The 20,157-nt window shown below is 36.5% G+C and overlaps 1 protein-coding gene and 1 pseudogene across 1 annotated transcript in view; one reads left to right on the top strand and one right to left on the bottom strand.

Annotated features, from left to right (window-relative positions):
- The window catches only part of CPE (carboxypeptidase E), an 85,448-nt gene that overhangs the window by 27,974 nt on the left and 37,317 nt on the right, over positions 1-20,157 (bottom strand). The window lies entirely within an intron of this gene.
- Positions 9,641-9,759, top strand: LOC120613535 (uncharacterized; annotated as a pseudogene).

The raw sequence follows: 20,157 nt of genomic DNA, 5'->3' as shown, positions 1-20,157 counted from the left end.
TCTTAATTTGTCCCAATTGTATATTGGTGTGATTTGAAATAAAGCAGTAAATAAAGTAAAAGAAGAAAAAGGAAAGATAAAACAAAGAAATTTCCATTCTTCAAAAACGAAGCATCGAATTTTACACCCCAGAAACCCAACACTCCTTAGGCTTAGCATGTGGGTGAAGTTTGAAGCTAATGGCAGATTAGCAAAGCCCTCAAATGGTAGGAATTAAAAGCCTTAAAGTAACCAGAGAGCCCCCCAAAGCAGACATCTACAGGTACAATAGGCTAAGCCTGAAAAAAAAATGATCAAATAAAGGGGCAAAAAAGTAAAAAATAATACTATCTGCCTTTCCCACAAAAAGAAACATTTACTGCACCCCTTGATTTGTTCCAATGTCAGCCTCTCTGTCTCTAATATTTTCTCCTCTTGGAAAGAGCTGACAGGCTGACCACTGGGTAGAGTTATTGATTAGAAAATTTGAAGGCCCCTTTCAAATCTTACAGTCAATTATTCAGTGACTTCTAAATGGGAAGAAAACAGCAGAGGGAAAATACCTAATGAAAGAATGAGATAAATGTGAAAGTGAGTTGTAAATTGTGAAATTCTACATAAATGTAACATCATTATTTGAAAAATAAGCAGATTAAGTTATTTTAAGAAATAATTTTAAAAAAATATATAGTTAACATACAATACTATATATTAGTTTCAGATGGACAATATAGTGATTTGACATTTACATACCTTACAAAGAGATCACTATGGTAAGTCTAGTAACCATCTGTTACTGTATATAGGCATATTATTGACTGTATTCCTTATGTTATACATTCCATCCCCATGATTTGGACAAAAAAGAAAGAACTTGATTACAGTAACAGAACTCTTCCATCTTCCATTCTATAAATAGAGATGACACTCACACTGAGATGAATCTATTTTTTCTCTAACATCAAATTATTGCCAAAATATAAGTCCACTAACTCATTTGAAAATTATATACTTAACTCACTGATTACACAATTCTTAGAGCTGGTGACAATTTCAAAATACATGTCCCCAGTATATGTAATCTACTAAACACACTGCTGAATTAAATATAGTGTCCAAAAATAAAACCCCATTAATGTAAAACTGCACCTAACCAATCATTTTGAGAACTAGATAATCAAATACCTAGACAACCAGTACAATCAGTGAACTGATTCGATTCACAAACGGCTATGCAAGCAAGTCAGAAACATCTTTGGAACAGATGGGCCTTTTAATCAATGCTCTCCCTCCCTCAGTGGTAAACCTGGGGCCCAGACATTAGTGCTACTAATAGTTTCCACTTGTTTGACATTCTAACATATAGCCTGTAAATCATTCTTGCAAAATGAATCCTGCAAGTTTCCTAGAACCTGTCAATAAGAATAGCATTCATTGGCTCATGTTTCAGCACATCTTTGCAGCCTATAATGCTGAGCTTATTACTAAAAGAAATGGACAATGCCAGGAGCCAAATAAACAGTGGAGGAGGGTGGATTATGGTTATAAAAATAGATTCTTCTTCTACCTAAGAGATGAGGAGAAAATAAAAAAATGGAGGGAGGAAAAGAAATAAAGGAAAGGCAAAAGAGTAAAAACTGGTTGTAGAAGAATTTATGGAGTATCAAAGATTATAGTCTCTCCCCTTGCTTCCTTTTTCAGAGTCATATTTGAAAATAACTACATTAACAAGGCATCTTGAAAGTGAAATCTTCATCGATTTTTAATGGGCAAGTCAAAATAGAATGCATTCCAGAATTACTTCACAGAGATACATTACAGAATTATTTTTGAAAATATTAATTATGTATTAGCTACTACATATAATTTTAAAGTTCTCTTACATTAAATCTAGACTGTTTCTAGTAAGATCCTAATTGAAGAAAGTGGGGTAAACAAAAAAACAGAAGATATTTCCACAAGTATGCTAGAAACATTTTACAGGTACCCATATACAATGATATGCTGGTAAATGTTTAACAACCAACTCTGATCTGTAGCATTTTCTACTTTCCATGGTGTAAAAACTCCTACCATGGCCAATATGAAGCTACCATACGAGGTCAATCAACTCACAAATTTCCTGAAAATTAAAAACTGGTCTCATAAGCCAGTACAAGCCCTACTCCAACACACCATTGCTCATGAAGAGCAATTATTTGGGATATATAGCTTCCAGTTTCTTCAAGCTTCTCCAGAAGGAAAATAAAATGTCTAAGAAAGATGAAGAATTTTCAAACACATTTTCAGAAATATAATCAAACTAGCCTCTACCATACTGCCTTTCTTTATGTTTAATTTTATGCAGCAAGAATTAAAAGTGGTTTATTTGAGATTTTTTCTTGTATTGAGATAGAGATGTTTTCCAAAGCTCTGTACCATTATCCATTCAATTTAAGGGGAAAGAAAGGTACAGAGAAGGAGGGAATTTTTTTTAACTGAGTTAATTATCCTACCAGGATAATATCACTCTTGCTGTGAAACTAGACATAATAAATCAATGAAAAAATTTTACTTTAACCTATTAAATCATTTTTTAAAAATATTAATCAGCAATTTCAGGTATTCAAAATTCCTTCTCTTCTTCCTATAGTCTTGACCTGTAAGGCCATCTTCACGATGGAGAAGACAACATAATTTCTGCCCACTCATAAAAATTCATAACTTAAAAAAAAATAACAGAAATTAGTATTTAAAATTATTAATGTGAAACACTTTCTAATTACTAAGGAGAGACTGCCTACAAAAGCCTTTAGATTCAGAAAAGTCTTTGACTTGTTTAAAAGCATCATGATGTGAACACACAGAAGTTTTAACATAGAAATCAGATAAGGCTGAGATTGTTTTAATGATGTAGTTTCATGATCTGAAATTTTTCTGTAGATATTAATCACTAGGAAAGGAAGAATTAGTTTTAAATTACTGTAATAGTTATGGACCACACCTAAGGCTTATCAGAATACCTTTCTGTATTTATATACTATAGATGGTTTTTGAATCTTAAGGCATCTTTTGAAAGTATTAATTTCTAGTTACTTTAGATAACTTTCTTAGATGACTCTGCTGTCTTTCGTCAGTATTCTTATCAAATAAAATAAAATGAAAAGATAAATTTACCTAAGAGGCCAAGAACAGAACAGAGTCAAATGAACTGGCACTAGAAGAGGGGCGAAAAAAAACACGAATGGACCTGGGCTATGACAACTGGTTATGATTCATGTCTTTGCTGATTCTCTCGTTAACGTATTTGGTTGTGATCCGTGTGTCTATTTTGGAAAATAATGCCCATGAAGAGTTCATTTTGTAGATTGAGACATTTAGGTGCAGCATCAAGTTTCCCAAGGTTGAAGTTTAAGTTTCCAAAAGTTGTTATGTGGGCAAGGATTTGATTCATTCTGCAAAATTCCAGAGGACAAAACTGGAATTAGTAACTAGAAGGCACAAAGCAATAGCATTTAGCACAGCCGAAGAGCAAACTTTCTTTTAGCTGGAGTTGGTGAAAGACAGAATGGTCGCTGTGAAGTCATTAAGGCCCCTAGTAGCACAAAGGTGCCTCAGAGACATGCTGCAGAGGGGAGGGAGACCAGACAACCTTTTAAACATCCATATCTCTTCTTTGACAAACTGTTGGTATTCAAGCTTCTAATCATGTCCTCCACAAATCACAGCTCTCAATAAATGTTAGCTGACCATTTTCATCATTCTCCAAAACAAAGAGAAAATGGTAGAGCATCACAGTGAACTAAGACGTGATTACAAATAGTAATGGAAAAACACAAGTTCATTTCCCCCAATCATCTCTCTTTATGCCCATGAATGAACAGCTCATCCTATTTCACAGACGAATATATGAGAGGATGAGTAACAGTGATGTCATCAGAACCTGCGTGGGTGAAAAATGTCCAGCATTTCTAGCTGGCACGGATGAATGAAGAAGAAAAATTTCAATTTGCTAGTAAGCAGATAAAGTGGTAGCAACATTACCTACCTAAAATAAAACCAGCAATGTGAATCTTAGTTGAACAGTCTCTTCCCAGAAATGCCTTGGAACCATCTTTTTAATTCTCTCGAGAAGAAGGCAACTCCAAAGTCAAACTGATTTGTCAAAACATCTTCAGGATGTTATTTTTTCAACCTCATAACTAAAGACTTGCAGCACCAAACATACACCGGTCTCAGAAGCATTAGGCAATGCAACAGAATCTTTTAAAAGGAGAGTAAAGGGCCTCATAGAGCTCCTGAACTTTTCTGCACACTTCGCTGGCGTTGATTCCCTGCGAGAGCCTTGGGTCAAGCCCAGGTCTCCCTCCAAAGATTCTTCCACACGAGGGCACGCACAAAGTGTCCTCTTTTGTCCAAGGTTTTTAAAGAAAATTGTGCTCACTTAGAACTCTCTATGTTAGAATCATTTGTGGGCTTACTCATACAGATTTCTCAGCCCCATTCCCAGAGATTATATTTCAAAAGGTCTGAGCATCTGTATTTTTAAAAGGATCTAGAGGTGATGTAGATGCCCTCCCAGGACTGAGAAGGAATGATTTCAGAGGTCAGTGCAGGGAAAGCTTAGTTATGGGGAGGAGTTTGATGATGCTAGCAGAGAGGTGGGAATTCCAACGGCTGAGGGTCACTGGAACACAGACTGAATAAGGTGATGGTTCTTGATTTGTGGGTCATAGACATTTTGAGAATTTGATTTAAGCAAAACTATGAATTATTTTCATTCACATTTACAAAAAGAACCCACGAAATTACGCAAAGATTTTGCAAACTTAAGGAACCTTATACTAGATATTTATAAGTCAGATTCAGGAAAGAGGAAAATTACAGCTGCCATAAGTATCAACATACGCCTGGTACACAGGCTTCTTTTTGATACCAGACAAACAGGAAACTATTACATGCTTTTCCTTATGGCAAATAAAGCACAATAAAGCACAGCATCGTGGTAGCAACATTGTACAGTTTTTTAAAAAGCTGAGAGATTAGGGAGTGTGGACCTCTGACCTCGGACCTCGGTGAAACAGACTTGAGTTTGAACTTCAGCTATAACATAACATATCTAACCTTGACTTGAGCAAGTATAGCAAGTAACCCCCTTACCCTAGTCTTAGTATTCTTTTCTGTAAATTGGATTACTAAAACTCTTTTGTAGAGTTGTTGAGAGGATTCAATGAGAAAATATATAGATAAATAAATGAGACATTTGGCACCATGTCCAACAACTAAGTAGGTAACCAATCAATGGATATAGCATTGCCCATGGCTCACACTGTTAACATAATATGAACCATCTTCCCTATTTAAGACATGTAGAAATTTCCAATAGGATTATGAAGTGCCCCAGGGATTCAAAGAGCGGTGGAACATAAGTAGTTTTGGGAAATTAACCTATCCTTCCAGGAGTATAGATAATAATATCGACCAATCCCATATGGCAGGCTCCTGAAACTTGGATATGCACGTGAATCACCTGAAGATCCTATTAAAATGCAAGATGAAGTTCCACAGGTCGGGAGTAGGACCTGAGAGCCTGAAGCTCCAATAAGCTCCCAAGGGATACCATGTTGCTGGCCTATGTACCATTCTTTGAGTGTAGAAAGACTATTTGGAACCTCCAAAATCAAGAATGGGGGAAAGAAAGAGCGAGAGACTGACTTTTAATAATGAAAGAAGTCTTTAGAAACTTGAGTGCTTTTTTAAATTTTTGGCTCACTTCAGTCAACTTGAGCACTCATCCACCTAAAGGCACACAATATAATTTTGGAAGCCATTATGTGGTCTCAGGTCTAAGATTCACTATAAATGCTAAACTGCATGACCCAAATAATGTATATTGAACATAACGTTAGATGCAGATAGAAGGTAGACTATTACAAGGCTTACTGAAATAACTCTATCATGCTCCAGAACTATTCAGATTATAAGAAAGTGTATTGCTCCTCTCAATATTAAATATGATATTTAAAATTTAAATATACATTAAATAATTATGCATAGTTCTACATATTTAATGTAGTTTTGAATAAATTATGAGTTATCATGTATTCTTATAGGATATATATAATCATATTTTATTTACGGTTCTCTCACTAAAGTACTGCAAGATTTTTACTGATTGCAACTATTCTAATTTTGCCTCCCACTCCATCTCACCCATCTTCTGTTACTCTTTTATTTATTTCTCAGGACTAAGCCCTTTAGAGATGTTTTTTTCCAATGAAGAGGAGAGGGTAGTAAAATGAGGGACAAAATATAATACAAGTTCAAAGAGATAACTACACTGATACACACTGTCCCTAAGAGAGACTAGAGACTTCTGATCTTATAATACATTTATTAGTTTGTATTAGTATTTTACCTGCCCCTTTTCTTAGGGATTCTTTAATGTTAACTTAAATAAATATTCTATAAGCATTCAAAAGTAAAAAGAATACTGAAATGTTTTCCTAAATAAAATATAAACTACTTGGGTTCAATGAAGAAATAAAAACAGTTACTAAATATTAACTAACCATCTTTAATTTCATGTGTGTTCCAAGTAAATAATATCTACAATCTCAAAATGTCAACATAAAATTTTAAATGAACCTTGTCATTGTTTTTGCTAACAAGTTCATGATCCTTTTAAAGTTATTTAAAATTCTGTATTTGAATGATGAGATACCTTGTCAAAAACATTCTTACTAAAACATATGAATTTAATTTCCATTGACACAATTTGTATCAATAAAGTTGTACATTTTTCTTCACATAGGAGCTGCACTTTCCTTGTTAAATCTGTTCCTGGGTCTATAACTGTGCCAGGAATATTTTTCCACTACTATATCTAACTTGTCATTGCTACTATTTTTTAAAGCTGTTAACTTTTTTGTCAAATCCAAAGAAAATACAAAAGTCGGCCAAAAGAAGGTAGAAGCTGAGAATTTTAAAAGCTGTAAAACAAAAATTAATATTTGAAGACATAAACAACAACAACGAAAAACAGTAGAAAGGATAAATAACATCAATAAAATAGAAAATATTCACCCCGATCTCAGACCTCCAGCCTCCAGAACTTAAGAAATAAATGTTTGTTGTTTATAAGCTACCTAGTCTGTGGTATTTTGCTATAGCATAGATGAATGACTATTATCATAAAACAAAAGACAACAAGCGTCGGTGAAAATGTGGAGCAATTGGAAGTCTTATACACTATTGGTGGGAATGCAAAATGGCACAGCCACTATGGAAAACAGGATGGAGTTCCCTCAAAAAATTGAGAGTAGAACTACCATATGATCCATCAATCTCACTTCCGAGTATTTATCCAAAAGAAGTGAAATCAGAATCATGAAGAGATATATTCGCATTCCCACGTTTACTGCAGCGTTATTCACAATAGTCAAGATGTGGAAACAACCTAAGTGAACATCGACAGGTGAATGAATAAAGAAAATGCGGTATATACACACAGTGGAATATTACTCAGCCTTATGTTTAAAAAGAAGAAAATCCCACATTATGTGACAACATAGATGAACTTTGAGGACATTATGCTAAGTAAAATAAGCCAATCTCGGTAGGACAAATACTGCATGATTCCACTTATAAGAGGTATCTAAAATAGTTAAACAAAGAAGCAAACAATAGAATAATGATGGCCAAGGGCTGGGGGGAGGGAGAAATGGGGAGTTTCTAATCAACATGTATAAAATTTCAGTTATGCAAGATGAATAAGTTCTAGAGATCTGCTGTACAATATCGTACCTATAGATAACAATACTGTACCATACACTTAAATTTCAGTTAAGAGGATTGGTCTCATGTTGTGTTATTATCATAATTTTAATACAAAAGTGACCAGAGAAAGTTATGCAGCTTTCAATAACAAGGATTTTGTTCTTCAGTTGCTACATCCATCCTGTAATTCACATGACTATTGCAGCTGAACACTGCCACAGCCCAAGAGGAATCCATCTACCCGCGGGAGGTTTCTTCCCTCCCCAAACAAAACTGAAGAAAATGCAATCAGGGTTAGGAAGAGAGGATATGGCTGGGGTTGCAGGAACTCTGAGGGCATCAGAGTAGGCAAGTCTACCAAAGAATAACGGGAAGCCAGTGGCAACAACGCCTGTGCCCTACCTCCCCCCCGCCCCCACACTTGGCCATCATCACCCCCAATGTCCCAACTCAGTCGGCAGTTATTCTCTTTTCTAATTAGTTTCAAACCCAAATGGGTTGACACCTTAAGAAGATGCAGTACCTCTCCTAGTGGTTAAAAATGCTAGCTCTAGAACTGGACAAGCTAGATTTCTACTGATGTTCCATCGTTCGCTAGCTGTGAGACTTTGGGCAAGTTATTTATTCTCTAAACCTCAGTTTCCTCAACTCTAATGTAGGGATGATAATAATAATACCTACTTCATAGACTTATTGGGAGGATTAAGTAAAATAATCTATTAAAAGCACTTAGAATAGTGGCTTGCATGTGTAAATGCCCAGTTAGGTTAGCTATTTGATAATGAAGATGATGAAGGAAAGGGAGGAGGAGAGAGAAGAGGAAAAAAAGCAGGAATCACTCAGCAAATGCCACTTGCTCTACTCCGTGTTCTGGTTTCTACACAGAAGTTATTTCCAATGACTTGCTCCTTCTCATAATTCCTAAGGTCTCAAACCACAAAAGATGCCCACATTTTTTTAGTTAGGCCTCTTTAATTGGTCTTTGCTGAGCTCTTTCATTTACTATTCACGCAAGGGTTTATTGAGTGTTTACTCTGTGCCAGGCCTTAGGGTAACGAAGAAAAACGAGGTAGACATGGACCTTACTTTCATGAAACTTAATGTCTCCTAGTGGGTTCCAAGTTATAGGACAGCTGTGCCGCCTAAGAGTAATACAGAGGATTCTCTTAGAAATTGACTCAATTACATTTTCACCAGAGAAGGAAAAAAGTGCTTATACAATGTCTGCCAATTCCTCCATACCCTCACTGCTCAGTAGAATGCCCAGCAGTGGTGGCAATTTTCTATATCTGTGCTGTCCAGTACAGTAACAGTGGAGCACTTGGAATGTGGCTAGGACAACTGAAAACTGGATTTCTAATTATATTAAATTTAATTAATTTAAATTTAAATAGCTGTGTGTGGCTACCATCTTGAACAGCACAGTTCTAACTTACGTTTTTTGTTGTGGTTACAATCTGGAACTGAATTTGACATGTTTGTATGAATTCCCTGCATGTCGAGTTTATTTACATCTTAAGAAGACAAGTTTGGGGAATATCAGAAGGAAATCCGTAAGTAGTACTGTGGACACACTAGCACAGCTGCAGTTATATTTATGAGTAAAAATTCACTGTTTTGCCGTAGGAAGAAACTTTCCTCACTGGGGAAAAATTTTTAAAGGTTCTGCCAAACCAGAAATGCTATTTAAATTTTTACTTAAATAATAAAAATTTCCAAAAAGAATACTATATTTTGTACGAAGTATAGAATGCATTTCTTACTGCCCTTTTTTAGCAGAAGAGATGGTCAATTGTTACGAGAAGCATTTACAAAAGTCACTCTAAATTTATCTGCATACCCAGCCTGGGCATCAGCAACATAACCACAGCAACAGCGGTCCTTCTGTTGCAGTCACAATATTGTCTACGGCCATGCCACCCTGAATAAGCTCCATCCCGTCTGATCTCGGAAGCTAAGCAGGGTCAAGCCTGGTTAGTACTTGGATGGGAGACCATCTAGGAAGACCAGGTGCTGTAGACGTAAAAAATAAAAAAATAAGGGATTGTAAGCTGAAAAGGTCCTTGCAATCTGTGAGGTCAACCAAGGGTTGCCTCACATACATACATAAATTAAATAAATAAATGAATGAATGAATAAGTAAATAAATAACAATGTCTATACATCCTTGATCACAACCCGTGCCCTCCAGCTGGGTATGAAAGTCAAACCTAAAATTTTGAGTGGACTCAGAGACAAAAGAAAATTTTAAAAATACGTAAAGAAAGCCCAAATATGATGGGATAAACAATTGAGAGTAACTGAAACCAAGATGTCATGGAAAATGCCCACCCTGAAAGTTATAAATATGAGTTCTAGACTGCTACTTAGAAAATAGGGTTAGTGAGTATGGAGTTGGCTTAAGAGTGCCCTGAAAACTCAAGTATCACAGCGGTCTGCTCCAGAGGACATTCAAATGATATATCATTCTTTAGCAAAATGAAGCTGAGTCATTGTCATGTCCAATGTCACAGGAAAGCTAAGGTCCACCAAGTGCTGATAATCAGGCCCCTTCTGTTCAGGATACATATGAGCCGTCTCTTCTCCAAGTCACTTCAGTCCTCTAGATACACAATATTCTAAGATTCTGTATGCTATTCGAGCTATTAAAACAATTTTACTATCCATCAGATAAGCAACCAAATCAGGACTCTTGGGAGTGCAAGGCTCTCAATGACTAATTACTCCAGGGAAACAGTTATAAATCGGGCCATCCTGAGCAAACCAGGATATGAGGTCACTCGAGCGATGCTGAGTAACAGGTGCAAAGGCCCGGGTCTGCAGTCAGGAGACGTTTCAACACTTGTCTTCCTCATTCCGTTTCCCTTTAGATGTGTACTGATGAATTTTCCATCCAGCGACATCTCGCAGTTCCTTTAATGTAACACCATCTTATATTCTTCATTTACTGTTGATATTGGATCGTCAGGGCTGAATTTTTAAGATTTATGCCACACTGACAGCAAATGTCAGTGTGACATAAATCTTAGGTGTACGCTAGCCTCTCTGGGAACCAAGAAGTACCAGTCTCAGGGGGAACTTTCAAGTACTAATTAGACAGTGCTTATCAAGAGCTCACACGTCACTGAGGAAAACCGCTCAAGGCCTGTATTTCCCAATTGAAGAAACAGAGGCAAAGATGACATGTTCTTGCTAGCTCCTTGGAATTCTCCTGGCACTGAAAATTATGTTTATTAAGGGCTGCGTGTTGTTGTGACACTAACGAGAACTCAATCAGGTTATGAGGAGGATATCCTATAAAATGAATAAGGCTTAAAGTACATAAGTTGTTATAGAAACCTACCCTTGTTTATTGCCTTGGTTATCATGTAAGTCATGATATCAGTGGCATTTCCCCAAATACTATAAATCGCACCACTGCGCCAGAACCCAGAGTGTGGGAAGGGGTCATAGGAGTGGCAGGGGGAATCCTGAAACAGGTTTGGTTCATTTCTGCTGCAGACGCATAACTTGGTGATATTCCATTTGCCAATGTCTGTGTTATGAGATGAGCTAAGCTGTTCTGACTTCTGGATGAGTAAAGAGGCAAAGTTATTTTCTACGATGATGAAGATTAACTTTAAAACCACCGTTCTTTCCACCTCCCAGAAATTCAACACTGACAGAAACGCTAGGAGCCTTACCGGCTAAAGACATTATAGCACAAGCAGCATATTGAAAACTTGGAGAGGATACAAGGGGAAACCAGAAAAACAAACATACATGCGCACACAGTGTTTTTAATAGGAAAAACTAAAACAAAAACAAAACAAAACAAAACCCTAAAAAAAAGGCAAGAAAGGCTGACATGGAAATCTTATGTGAACCGATACAACAGCATAATTGTATTATGCAAATGAGAGTCTTTGAGCTAAGGTATTAAAATCTTAAAAAATTCTAGAAAGCAAACAAGTTAACTGTAGTTTGTTCATTCATCAGTTTAATGAGCTGATCTGGGAACTGGTTTAGCTCTCTCCTAACTCCTTCCTTATCACCTCAACATTCTTTTATCTAGAACACTTAAGTCTTATCAATTTAAGAAAGCTGTTCTCTTTTCTAATCAGATGGCTATCCCAATCTCATCATATATAGAAAGTTCTAGTAGCTGTAAATATATTTTCTCCTCACTAGTAACAGTATCCCTTTATTGTTAGTCTCTCTGAATTTTTTATAAGAGTAAGAAATGCAGCATGAACCTCCTGTCACACTAAAATATTAGCTATAAGTTTAAAACTGAAGCAAATCTTCAAAGTGATATGAGTCACATAAAAAATTTGCTTCAGCAGACTTCTGTCGCAACATATTGTTCCTTCTTTGTGGATAAATTGGCAATAGAGAACACAGATGGCTCTTCTATGAATAATTTATTTCTAACAATTTAACTAGGAAATGAATTCCTCTTGACTTATAAATCAGAATGATAAACAACAAAGACATGGTCTATTATCCTTCTCCCAGTTAATCCTATGTTTTTTTCCCCACTCCTTCTACCTTATCCGTTTCCCTTTTCACACGATCTTTTTGTTGCCTTACCAAATTTTAAGTTGGCTTCAACCCAAGGCCACCTTTTGGCAATTACCAGACAACTAGTTTTTTTTTTTCTGTTGCTGTTATTTGGGGGTTTATTTTGGTGGTGGTCGTTAATATTAGGTGGGTTACTGATTGGTTCCTTCAAACATGAAGCTAGACTATTTATCCAAAAGCATCTTTAATAAACCAGCCATATGGAGTACTTCTCGTTATTCCCTTTTTTCTAAGTTAGAATTATAAGAGCCAACTTTTCTGAAGGTGTAAGCCTCTTCTTGGCTGCAAATTGAACACTTTTGAAAACTACACTCACTCTTTTTAAAAACACCTGGACACATATTACTCAGGAGTGCCCTGCACCAAATCTGCCCAATGTTCAAGGGACCAGTCTTTGCACTAGGGGTCAGTCTAACAATCTCTACCTCTGTTTTTGGCTGTTAGTGCTCATCTTTGAGTAAGCATTACTCAAAACTCTATTACGAACTCTGCCATGAACTCTACCATCTATGAGCTCCAAGAAGTCCGAAATCAGTTCCATATATTGCCCCAGTCACAGCTACTGACACGAAACTTTACAGTCCTTAATACACATTAGCCTTGAAGCCAGAATGGACCCTTCCACTGCATTAGAACTATTCCAGGGTATGGAGATGGGTGAAAGGTGAAGGAGATTGATTAAGAGATACAAATTAGTAGTTACAAAACAGTCATGGAGATGTTTTATTTTAGCATAGAGTATAGCATGGGGAATACAGTCAGTAATATTGTAATAACTATGTATGGTATCAGATAGGTACTGGATTTATCGGGAGGGATCACTTTGTAAGTTACATAAATATCTAATCACTGTGCTGCACACCTAAAATTAATATAGCATTATATATCAACTATAGTTGAAACAATAAAAATATAAAAATAAAAATAAAAACTATTCCATCTTTTAAAACCATTTTTATTTTAGTGACTATAACACTAATCATGTTTCAAATTACATGTTCATATTATCCATTTGTCTTTTCCACTAAACTGTAGAGCGCACAGGGACAGGGATTGTGATTGTTTAATTCATTATTAGGATCCCAACACAGTGACCATCACATAGAAGATGCTCAATAGATACATGTTGATGAAACGGTCAATAGAGGGGGAAATGTGATGCAGCATAACCCTGCCTCAAATAAAGGACAGATGCCCAATTACTTCCCCTACTCTTTCCTCTGAGGCTTCTGGTACTTCCAAATACACCTATTGCTTTGTCCTGACCAAAACGGCCTTCTTAACCTGAAGACTCATGTCTGGAAGAACCCTGAACCACAATACAACCTTCACACATAGATCCAGTGACCTAGCTTTGCCAATATTTCTCATATTCATTTTCTTCTGAACACTCTCGCATTCACTACCCCCATCATCACTCACTGGGTCTATTAAAGTAGCCTCCTACGGTGTCTTCCTGCCTCCAGACTGACCCTCCCTCTCAGCCATCCTCCAGACGGTCACTAGAGTGATTCTTCTGAAATAGGCATCGGACTCTCCTTCCCCTGAGTAAGCTCCTTTAAAATCTCCTTAGCTTTCACAGGATAGTCTGAAGTCTTTGTAAACTGCATCTAAACTCTAGGTAGCTTATGCTGATTCCCAACATCTGGCCTTCATCCACTCTGCCAGTCTCTCTCTGACTCATACTTCACCCTCAAGCAACGTTAGATCATTTGCAGCTTGCCCCGCACCCTATGCCCTATCGCATCTCCATATGTGTGCACATTGTTCCTTCTGCCTGGATGCCTCGGTCTCCCTTCTTTATCTAGAAACTTTTACTTACACTTCAAGATTCAGCTCAGATGTTAGAGCCTCCTAAATTTTTCCATACCCACTCCCTCTCCCAGATTGGCTACGTGCCTTTCCTCCCATAATATCCAAAGCATGATGACATCATAGTAAATATTATCTTGTCTTGAATTTATATTTACATGTCTTCTATTAGACGTAATTGTCTCAAGCACCACAACAGTGCCTTCTCTATTTAAATCTCCAGGATCTAGCAGACTGCCTGAATTATTATTTAATAAGTATCGACCAAAAGAATTTCAGTTTAATCCTCCCCTCATTCCCAGTCCCTTAGAAAACAATAAACTCAGGCACAAGGAGACTGACTGGCAGAATAGAGCTGATTCATACAGGATCCAGGCCCTAACCAAAGATGCCTAAAATATTACTCACGTGGTGCCTGAAGTGGACTCCTGCTGCTTTTGCCAGTCCTTTGTTGGGTAAGAGCACCACAATTTCCTCCATTGTCCATCCACGCGACCGAGGCCAATCAGCCAGCTCCATCTCTCTATCTCAGATGGGAGCACGTAACCCAAGCCAGACCAGTAAGACCCAGTTGAGGATTTTTGTGGGAAATTATCCTTCTAAGAGAAGTGCCTGTCTGAGAAAGGAGACAACACAAGCACGGCAATACCCAGGACAAAGTCCTTGGGATCGCACTTTCACTCTGATCCAGCCATGCCTGAAGCCACATCTATCTGGGATTTGTCATTTCTGTGAAGCAAATACATCCTCTTTTTCCCTAGAGTTGGGCTGTCACTTGCTATAAGAATCTCAATTGTGCCCAACTTAACTAATCACTTGAGATATCAAAGCTTCAAAACCAGACCAATTTTGAATACAAAAAGTAGTAAAGAATAGTAATTAATGAAGGTTATAATTCTACTACATATCAAAATCAAGGTTTTTTTTTTAAATCCCTGAATTCCTCTATAATAGTACTGCAGTTGAGGTACAAAAAAAAAAAGACCATTACATAAATTATTAAACTTGTTTTACATTGGACTGTCTCTAAAATAGACTAAATAGGAAATTGGCTGGACTTTGGAAAACTGTGGCCCAATAATACGTAATGTTATTCTCTAAATGTGTTTTGATAGGAAACAGATGAGACATTTTGGGCATTTTAAGCAGAGTGAAAGCATCACACACTAACCTGAAGAAACTGCTTGGTGGCAGAACTTTAAAGGTGAAGCTCCTATGAAGTCGCATAATGATACAGAGCTCCACTCCAATACAAGGTGGAATATTTTGTGATACCTGGAATTAGAGGTATCTTTAATAGTAGCAGAATCTGTAGAGGCCACGGATTTAAGGTCCTTATCTCTGACCTCCATCCACAGATGGGTAGGGGTCTGGACTGAGCAGAGGGAGCCTTTCACATTCAGCTTAGGAAACCAAACTATCCTAAGATTCTCATCTACGGCCAGGTGAGCAAACCCCAATTAGGAAATAGACAAGATAGGAGCAAGTCAGGTAATGAGGGAGCAGCTATGAGGGGTGGGTGAGCCCTTGCGGCATGTGAAAATTCAGGTACAGAAGTCAGCTTTATATGGTGATCATGTCCCCAGTTTGGCACATAGGACTGACCACAGATAACGACCTAGGGCTCAATCTCTCAAAATGCAGCTCACATGAAACAAAGCAGTTGAATTAGTTTTACTCAGAATGCAAGTTGGTAATTATTAGTTAGAATACGGTAAACTGTAGAGAAATACAGTAATTTTTGTACACCAAGCCTATAGCATACATAGATAAAGGAAGCGAGCAGAAAAAATATATAACTTATGATATTCATATAGTGCTCTTCAATTTGTAGAGTGTTTTCACATATTATCATATCTGATCATCACTTTACCTTACCACAAGCCTTCAAAATTGTGCAGACCTGGTATTCATAATCTCACTTGACAGTTGAGAAAACTGAAACCAAGTAAAGTAACTTGCTCAAGATCACTTTGCCAGCGAGTTGCAACACTGGAATCCAAATTTGGATCTTCCTATTTCCAAAGTAGATGCCCTCACTGTGCCAGGCTGTTCTCTAAAAAAATGCCAAGTGTTCATATAACTAAAAAGTATTTATTCTGATTCTATAGAAAAGCATCCCATTCATCTATGATATGCAGATACTAATTATTATCATTTAGACTGCTATATAACCAAGGTTACAAAACCAAAGAACACTATCAGAACCTAGATTCAGAAAAATTACAAAGCTTATTTTAGTATGGAAAAAAAGAATACTATAATAAAAGAACGCAATTGTTTTCCTTCGGGACAAAAGCCAGGAGCCTGACTTAATACTCATACAGTGCGAGCAAATATTAAACAAGAGTCAAGAACTAGATCTTTTCTAAGTCCATGAAAAGGGGTTAAAAGGAAATGGGCTTCTGTATCTGTAGGATATGGGTTAGAAATGGAGGTAATCACAGGGCTGTTAAAAATAGAGTAGATATTATGAGAAGAATTATGAAAGTTCTTTTCTTCGTTCAAAGATTTATTTAAAAATAGATATTCTATGTCTAAGATGATTTGAGAATGGTTTTGCCACAAGATCTTTGGAATAGTCTAGATCAGGGTTTAGCAAACTACAGTCTATGGTCTGGCCCCCTGATTTTTGTAAATAAAGTTTTATTGGAACACAGACATGCCTGTTCATTTATGTATTACCTATGGCTATTTTCGAACTACCATAAAGCCAAAAATAATTATTATATGGCCCCTTAGAATAAAAGGTACATGAGGGCCTTAAAGGAGTAAGAGTGAACAATTATGAACGTTAGCTACTTCTGTGTAGGACTGGCCAGTCAATCTACATTCCTCTGAGGTTCTATTTGGGACATATTAAGTTTAAACTACCTATAAGAAATTCAAGTTAAAATATACTATGCTAGAGTTCAGAGAAAAGTCCTTGCTGAAGTTACACAGGCAGTCTTTGCTTGGCACAGATCCAACGTGGATGAATGTCAGCTACCACAGTTTAGTTAAATAATACCAGTCTCCAGAAACACGGCTCAAATTTCAGTAACCATGGTATATTAGATGTGAGTCTTTGCATAAAGTGTGAACATATCACTGTTAGCTCTTCAGTTCACAAATAATGGCCTAAAATAACAGATGTCCATCGTGATTAGTGACCAATCAGGTCATTTCTTTTAAAGTCTGTTGGTGATGGGTCACACATCTGTCATTTGGTTCAAGGCAGACAATAAAGCAGTTGTGTTACCTTCTTATCCCACAGAATAAACTCATATAACATTTTATAGAAATGGGTAATTAAAAGAGAGAATTGGCCAATAAATATGGAATTTCAGGAAAGAAATCAAAAGTAATAATGCACGAAGTGAATTCAAATTGAACGCAAATAGAGTTATAGAAAAAAAAGCCAATTATAGAACTACTGGCACTGCTACCATCTGAGAGACTCTAGATATGCAACCAGAGAAACTTACCGACATAAATGAGGAAAGTAGTTACAAAGAAAGGGATAAAGATGTCCTAGAGAAAGTGATGCTAGCCAAAAAAAAAAAAGAAGAAAGAAAAAAAAGAAAAGAAAACTTCACGTGAAAGGAATTTTCAGAGATGTTCCATGACATTGAAAAGGATAAAATGTTGGAAGCTGATCCCAACTTAAGATGGAATATGACAATTTGCTGAGGCATTGAAAAGATGCTCATTCTGTACCATAATTTATACAAGAAGGAGGAAGCAATCACTGTTCAAACTATTCTAGATATGTTTCTTACAAAGAAATAAAACAGTAATTGTTAATGGCTTTATTTTTTTTATTAAAGTTTTAAGTTACAGTGTACTAAATAATACTAGGCTTACAATTTTTTTCATTTCCCTATATATTTCTAATTAAAATAAGAGATTTTAATAGTTTAACAAAAAGTTTTAAAGATTGTCATTTTTCCCAGTGATAATGAAGATTGCTATGCAAGGTTTCAGTCTGTGCAGTTATTTTTACGGTCCTACACTATCATGCAATGTGAAAACTATCCACATATTTAGGCATCACTCACATAAAAGTCGCATCTAAAGTCATGAAACTGTATTAGACCACCTAGAAAAATGTGTTTTCAACCACAAGTTGTGGCTCTTTAAGTGAGTAGTGACATCAATTTAGTGGGTGTGAAGAGAGTTTTGAAATAAAATAGGAAAGAGAAGAGAATATATCAAAGTATATTGTTTTATGAAGAGTCTCTGTGTGTGTGTGTGTGTGTGTGTGTGTGTGTGCACGCATGCTCAAGAATATTGTAAAATGTATTTTTTCACTGCATAGGGATCAACACAAGTTTGAACATCACTGACTAACAAATGTATGCAAACAGAGAAGAGGTTCAAGGACAGAGTCCTAGAGTACTCTAAAAATCTGAGTTTAGGAAGTTGAGGGGAAACTATAAAAGATAGCAGAGAAGAATCAGCCAATGAAGTAAGAGGAGAACAAAAGGAACCAAGCCCTGGAAGCCAAGTAAAAAGTGTTTATTATAAGAAGGAAAGAATGATCAACGAGGTCAACTGCTGCTGCCATTACCATTGTATTTAGCAACTTGGATACTGATGATCTTGATAATGATGGAAATGATAACCTTCAGTGGTGTTGCAGAAGCAAAAGTTAATTGGAATGATTCAAAACAGAAAGCAAAGGATCAAAAACAAAGATTTTGCAGTAAAATGGCACAGATTGATATTTAAAATGTGTAAGGAACACGACATCAAAATGAATAAATATCAGTATACATGGTATCATACATGGTATATAAAATATGTTTAAATTTATGTATAATAATATTTTTGTTCTCCTAGTCCTTTAATGAATCATAAAGCTAAAACTGCACACAAGAGATCATGGTCCTCATATGCAGTCTAAAACTTATATGCCATTATTACAAAAAAAAAAAAATTCCTATTTTATTTTCCAAAACTTTGAGGGATTGTTAACATTTTAAATCATATTTATAATTACTTCCTATGATTAAACAGCCCATAACATGTTCCTTTACTGAATTAATTACATGACTACTTTTTATGAACGCAAACTCGAGCTTTTATTCTTTCTTCTTTTGTTTCTCTGAATTACTTTCCAAGATATGTTTTCTCCTGTAACCTGAAAGGCATTAGCATTTCAATTCTCCCAGAAAGCCATTATGTGCAAAATCAATGTCCTTTTTCATTTCATTAAGTTTCTCCATCTTTTTCCTACAGTATTAGCCAACTAGCTCCAAAGATTTTGTATTATCATGACTGAGTTATCAGGTGTTACTGCAGGCTCTTCTTCCAGCTTATATCCTATTGGCAAGTTCCCCTTCCTTACCCCCAGGACCTCATATCCATCAAGAGCTTATTAAATACAATGTTCAATGTAACGTAAGCCAGGTGGGCACCGTGACATCATAGTGCCGTAGTTTCACTGAGTTCTTTGGGTGCTGGACGTAAAGAGCAATAAAAAAGAGGGCACACAATATTTAGCATTGCGTTGAGGCGTATGAAACTGCCTTTTTTGTAGGTCAAGAATAGTGAAATGTAGGCAGTTTCATATGGCTTGGCCTAAAAGTTTTTCTTGCAAAATCAGCGTGCCCCCCGTGGCTGCTAGTCAAACCTTACAATAGTCTCTATTTCACCTCGATTCTCTGATTTACAACAGTCTCTCTAATATCAATTTTCACTTTACAGGTAGAGATCATAGACTTAAATTTATTTCACAAATGTTTTCTAAGTGCCCATGACACAAGGAACAGGATTAGATGCTGGGAATTCACAGCTGAAACTTCAGACATGTTGCCTGACCCTCAGACGCTACAGACGATAAATGTCAGAGAAACAATCGTACAAGTATTTATTCAATTGAAATTGAGATAAAAGTTATGAAAAAAAGTATAGATATAGCAGAAGAACCTAAATTAGTCTTTTAGGAAGGATAGGGAAGGCTTCCCTGAGAAAATGACATTTAAGCTGAGAACAGAAGGTTGAGTGGGAGTTAAGAAAGTAAAGTTTTCCATGGAGAGGAAAAACAGCTTGTGTAAAGGC

This window comes from Pteropus medius, unplaced genomic scaffold (assembly GCF_902729225.1).
Source record: "Pteropus medius unplaced genomic scaffold, Ma_sr-lr_union100, whole genome shotgun sequence".
NCBI classification, from domain to species: domain Eukaryota; kingdom Metazoa; phylum Chordata; class Mammalia; order Chiroptera; family Pteropodidae; genus Pteropus; species Pteropus medius.
This window is presented reverse-complemented; position numbering and strand designations above follow the sequence as displayed.